Source organism: Vulpes lagopus, chromosome 4, assembly GCF_018345385.1.
Source record: "Vulpes lagopus strain Blue_001 chromosome 4, ASM1834538v1, whole genome shotgun sequence".
Taxonomy (NCBI): Eukaryota; Metazoa; Chordata; class Mammalia; order Carnivora; family Canidae; genus Vulpes; species Vulpes lagopus.
The window spans coordinates 45,661,506-45,667,963 of NC_054827.1; positions in this window are offsets into that span (position 1 = coordinate 45,661,506).

The window sequence follows — 6,458 nt, forward strand, 5'->3', positions numbered from 1 at the left end:
CCTGATATTTCCCAACATTTCTTTTCCCTTCCTTTATATTCCCTTTCACTATTATTCATATTCCCCAAATGAATGAGAACATACACTGTTTGTCCTTCTCCGATTGACTTATTTCACTCAGCATAATACCCTCCAGTTCCATCCACGTTGAAGCAAATGGTGGGTATTTGTCGTTTCTAATGGCTGAGTAATATTCCATTGTATACATAAACCACATCTTCTTTATCCATTCATCTTTCGATGGACACCGAGGCTCCTTCCACAGTTTGGCTGTTGTGGCCATTGCTGCTAGAAACATTGGGGTGCAGGTGTCCCGGCGTTTCATTGCATCTGAATCTTTGGGGTAAATCCCCAACAGTGCAATTGCTGGGTCGTAGGGCAGGTCTATTTTTAACTCTTTGAGGAACCTCCACACAGTTTTCCAGAGTGGCTGCACCAGTTCACATTCCCACCAACAGTGTAAGAGGGTTCCCTTTTCTCCACATCCTCTCCAACATTTGTGGTTTCCTGCCTTGTTAACTTTTCCCATTCTCACTGGTGTGAGGTGGTATCTCATTGTGGTTTTGATTTGTATTTCCCTGATGGCAAGTGATGCAGAGCATTTTCTCATGTGCACGTTTGCCATGTCCATGTCTTCCTCTGAAGATTTCTCTTCATGTCTTTTGGCCATTTCATGATTGGTTTGTTTGTTTCTTTGGTGTTGAGATTAAGAAGTTCTTTATAGATCTTGGAATCTAGCCCTTCATCTGATACATCATTTGCAAATATCTTCTCCCATTCTGTAGGTTGTCTTTTAGTTTTGTTGACTGTATCCTTTGCTGTGCAAAAGCTTCTTATCTTGATGAAGTCCCAATAGTTCATTTTTGCTTTTGTTTCTTTTGCCTTTGTGGATGTATCTTGCAAGAAGTTACTGTGGCTGAGTTCAAAAAGGGTGTTGCCTGTGTTCTCTTCTATGATTTTGATGGACTCTTGTCTCACATTTAGATCTCTCATCCATTTTGAGTTTATCTTTGTGTATGGTGAAAGAGAGTGGTCTAGTTTCATTCTTCTGCATGTGGATGTCCAATGTTCCCAGCACCATTTATTGAAGAGACTGTCTTTCTTCCAATGGATAGTCTTTCCTCCTTTATCAAATATTAGATGACCATACATTTCAGGGTCCACTTCTGGGTTCTCTATTCTGTTCCATTGATCTATGTGTCTGTTTTTGTGCCAGTACCACACTGTCTTGATGACCACAGTTTTGTAGTACAACCTGAAATCTGGCATTGTGATGCCCCCAGATATGGTTTTCTTTTTTAAAATTCCCCTGGCTATTCGGGGTATTTTCTGATTCCACACAAATCTTAAAATAATTTGTTCTAACTCTCTGAAGAAAGTCCATGGTATTTTGATAGGGATTGCATTAAACGTGTAAATTGCCCTGGGTAACATTGACATTTTTACAATATTAATTCTGCCAATCCATGAGCATGGAATATTTTTCCATCTCTTTGTGTCTTCCTCAATTTCTTTCAGAAGTGTTCTATAGTTTTTAGGGTATAGATCTTTTACCTCTTTCGTTAGGTTTATTCCTAGGTATCTTATGCTTTTGGGTGCAATTGTAAATGGGATTGACTCCTTAATTTCTCTTTCTTCAGTCTCATTGTTAGTGTATAGAAATGCCATTGATTTCTGGGCATTGATTTTGTATCCTGCCACGCTACCAAATTGCTGTATGAGTTCTAGCAATCTTGGGGTGGAGGCTTTTGGGTTTTCTATGTAGAGTATCATGTCATCGGCGAATAGGGAGAGTTTGACTTCTTCTTTGCCAATTTGAATGCCTTTAATGTCTTTTTGTTGTCTGATTGCTGAGGCGAGGACTTCCAGAACTATGTTGAACAGCAGTGGTGAGAGTGGACATCCCTGTCTTGTTCCTGATCTTAGGGGAAAGGCTCCCAGTGCTTCCCCATTGAGAATGATATTTGCTGTGGGCTTTTCGTAGGTGGCTTTTAAGATGTCGAGGAAAGTTCCCTCTATCCCAACACTCTGAAGGGTTTTGATCAGGAATGGATGCTGTATTTTGTCAAATGCTTTTTCTGCATCTAATGAGAGTATCATATGGTTCTTGGTTTTTCTCTTGCTGATATGATGAATCACATTGATGGTTTTACGAGTGTTGAACCAGCCTTGTGTCCCAGGGATAAATCCTACTTGGTCATGGTGAATAATTTTCTTAATGTGTTGTTGGATCCTATTGGCTAGTATCTTGTTGAGAATTTTTGCATCCATGTTCATCAGGGATATTGGTCTGTAATTCTCCTTTTTGGTGGGGTCTTTGTCTGGTTTTGGAATTAAGGTGATGCTGGCCTCATAGAACGAATTTGGAAGTATTCCATCTCTTTCTATCTTTCCAAACAGCTTTAGTAGAATAGGTATGATTTCTTCTTTAAACGTTTGATAGAATTCCCCTGGGAAGCCATCTGGCCCTGGACTCTTGTGTCTCGGGAGGTTTTTGATGACTGCTTCAATTTCCTCCCTGGTTATTGGCCTGTTCAGGTTTTCTCTTTCTTCCTGCTCCAGTTTTGGTAGCTTGTGGCTTTCCAGGAATGCGCCATTTCTTCCAGATTGCCTAATTTATTGGCGTACAGCTGTTCATAATATGTTTTTAAAATCGTTTGTATTTCCTTGGTGTTGGTAGTGATTTCTCCTTTCTCATTCATGATTTTATTAATTTGAGTCTTCTCTCTCTTCTTTTTAATAAGGTTGGCTAATGGTTTATCTATCTTATTAATTCTTTCAAAGAACCAACTCCTGGTTCTGTTGATCTGTTCCACAGTTCTTCTGGTCTCGATTTCATTTAGTTCTGCTCGAATTTTAATTAACTCTCTTCTTCTGCTGGGGGTGAGGTCTATTTGTTGCTTTTTCTCTAGTTCCTTTATGTGTAAGGTGAGCTTTTGAATTTGAGTTCTTTCCAGTTTTTGAATGGATGCTTGTATTGTGATGTATTTCCCCCTCAGGACTGCTTTTGCTGCATCCCAAAGATTTTGAACGGTTGTATCTTCATTCTCATTAGTTTCCATGAATCTTTTTAATTCTTCCTTAATTTCCTGGTTGACCTTTTCATCTTTTAGCAGGATGGTCCTTAATCTCCACGTGTTCGTGGTCCTTTCAAACTTCTTGTTGTGATGAAATTCTAATTTCAAGGCATTATGGTCTGAGAATATACAGGGGACTATCCCGATCTTTTGGTATCGGTTCAGACCCGATTTGTGACCCAGTATGTGGTCTATTCTGGAGAAAGTTTCATGTGCACTTGAGAAGAATGTGTATTCAGTTGCGTTTGGATGTAAAGTTCTGTAGATATCTGTGAAATCCATCTGGTCCAGTGTATCATTTAAAGCTCTCGTTTCTTTGGAGATGTTGTGCTTAGAAGACCTATCTAGTATAGAGAGAGCTAGATTGAAGTCACCAAGTATAAGTGTATTATTATCAAAGTATTTCTTCACTTTTGTTATTAATTGGTTTAAATATTTGGCAGCTCCCACATTCGGGGCATATATATTGAGGATTGTTAAGTCCTCTTGTTGGATAGATCCTTTGAGTATGAGATAGTGTCCCTCTTCATCTCTCACTACAGTCTTTGGGGTAAATTTTAGTTTATCTGATATAAGGATGGCTACCCCTGCTTTCTTTTGAGGACCATTTGAATGGTAAATGGTTCTCCAACCTTTTATTTTCAGGTTGTAGGTGTCCTTCTGTCTAAAATGAGTCTCTTGTAGACAGCAAATAGATGGGTCCTGCTTTTTTATCCAGTCTGAAACCCTGCGCCTTTTGATGGGGTCATTAAGCCCATTCACGTTCAGAGTTACTATTGACAGATATGAGTTTAGTGTCATCGTATCTATTCAGTCCTTGTTTTTGTGGATTGTTCCACTGAACTTCTTCTTAAAGGGGAATTTTAAGAGTCCCCCTTAAAATTTCTTGCAGAGCTGGTTTGGAGGTTACATATTCTTTCAGTTCCTGCCTGTCTTGGAAGCTCTTTATCTCTCCTTCCATTTTGAATGAGAGCCTTGCTGGATAAAGTATTCTTGGTTGCATGTTCTTTTCATTTAGGACCCTGAATATATCCTGCCAGCCCTTTCTGGCCTGCCAGGTCTCTGTGGAGAGGTCTGCTGTTACCCTAATATTCCTCCCCATAAAAGTCAGGGACTTTTTTTCTCTTGCTGCTTTAAGGATCTTCTCCTTATCTTTGGAATTTGCAAGCTTCACTATTAAATGTCGAGGTGTTGAACGGTTTTTGTTGATTTTAGGGGGGGATCTCTCTATTTCCTGGATCTGAATGCCTGTTTCCTTTCCCAGATTAGGAAAGTTTTCAGCTAGGATTTGTTCAAATACATATTCTGGCCCTCTGGCCCTTTCAGCACCCTCGGGAACCCCAATTAAACGTAGGTTTTTCTTCCTCAGGCTGTCATTTATTTCCCTTAATCTATCCTCATGGTCTTTTAATTGCCTGTCTCTTTTTTCCTCAGTTTCCCTCTTTGCCATCAACTTGTCTTCTATGTCACTCACTCGTTCTTCCACCTCGTTAAGCCTCGTCGTTAGGACTTCTAGCTTGGATTGCATCTCATTTAATTGATTTTTAATTTCTGCCTGATTGGATCTAAATTCTGCAGTCATGAGGTCTCTTGAGTCCTTTATGTTTTTTTCTAGAGCCACCAGTAGCTGTATAATAGTGCTTCTGAATTGGCTTTCTGACATTGAATTGTAATCCAGATTTTGTAACTCTGTGGGAGAGAGGACTGTTTCTGATTCTTTTTTTTGAGGTGAGGTTTTTCTTCTAGTCATTTTGCTCAGTGCAGAGTGGCCAAAAACAAGTTGTATTGGGAAAAGGAGAAAAAGAGAGAGAAGGAAAGAAAAGAGAAAAAGAAAAAAGAGAAAGAAGAAAAAAAAGGGGGGAAAGAGAAGAAAAAGAGAAAGAAAAAGAAAGAAAGGAGAAAAAAAAGGGGGTGGGGTGGGGGAAGCAATCAGAAATCAAGAAGAAAGAAAGAAAAAAAAGCACAAAACAAAACAAAAACAAAAAAAATACAAAACAAAAAAACACGGGGGCGTATCTTCTGATTCTGTACACTTTAAGTCCCTTGACTTCCCCTGGAACTGGTCCGTGTCGCTGGTCTTCTGGGGGAGGGGCCTGCTGTGCTGATTCTCAGGTGTTAGCACTTGGGGGAGCTGCTCTGCCCCCTGCCGGGTGCAGGGCTCAGTGGGGGTTGTTTACCCCGTGAGGCCCCGGGAGGAACAACCCCAGTGGCGGGGCCAGCTCTGCAGCCCTGGAGTCAGCTCCCGCAGTAGCTCCAGGGCTCTCCGTCTGCAGGGCCTGGGGGCTCCCGGGCGGGGCCGCTGATCTGCTCAGCTCGGGGCCGGAGCGTCCTTGCTGTCCCTGGGCCCTCCCGGCCTCTGCCTGTCCCGGGGGAGGCCGGATCCTGGGCTGTGTCCCGGCGCCCTGTGCTCCAGGGCCTGCACTGTTGGATTCGCTCCCGCCCCGCAGCCCCCTCCGTGGAGCCGCCGCCCGAGCCCCTCCGAGCTGCTCCGGGCCCCGCCGAGCGCTGCAGCCCTTAGGGAGCTCGGCGCATCTCCCGGGGCGCAGGTGCCTGTTAGTGTCCCCGGGAGCCCGAGGGCATCCCTGCCCTCCTGGGTCCTGCTCCAACTCCCTGCGGGCGCCTTTCCGCCCGGGAAGGTTGGTGCAGCTCCTGCTCCTCCGGGACGGGGCTCTCCTGTCCTGGGGACACTCGCCCCGGCCTCAGCCCGGCTCCTCGCGGGGCCCCTCCCCCTCGGAGGCGTTTTGTTTCTTTATTTCTTTTTCCCCGTCTTCCTACCTTGATAGAAGCACGAACTCTTCTCACTGTAGCATTCCAGCTGTTCTCTCTTTAAATCTCAGGCCGAATTCGTAGATTTTCAGGATGATTTGAAGGTTATCTAGGTAATTTGTTGGGGACAGGTGACTTGGGGACCCTACTCTTCCGCCATCTTGCCCCTCCCCAGAGGCAAAATTTCTATCTTTTTTCTTCAAGTTTATTTATTTAAATACTCTCTACGCCCAACACGGGGCTCAAACTCATGACCAAGATCAAGATCCGCATGCTCCATGGACTGAGCCAGCCAGGTACCCCTACAATTTCTGTCTTTAAGTACACACAGCAAAAGCCTCCTAGGCAGCTGCCTTTGTCCCACAGGAATGCTTGAGTTAGGCAAAATAAAAGCAAGCCCTTTCATGTTCCTTCACGGTGCCACCAGACAGGCTGGGACCTACAATGATGATTCTTTGAGAGTAACATCTCCATTGGTTCCTATGGTCCTAGCATCCTGTACCAGGAGTATGGGCTTAGTCCTCATGGCTGCCACAGATCAGGGTTATGGGGGATGGTCAGCAGGTCATTGGAACCACCACAGCCCTCTCTCTTAATGCAAAGCAGCAGCTTCTT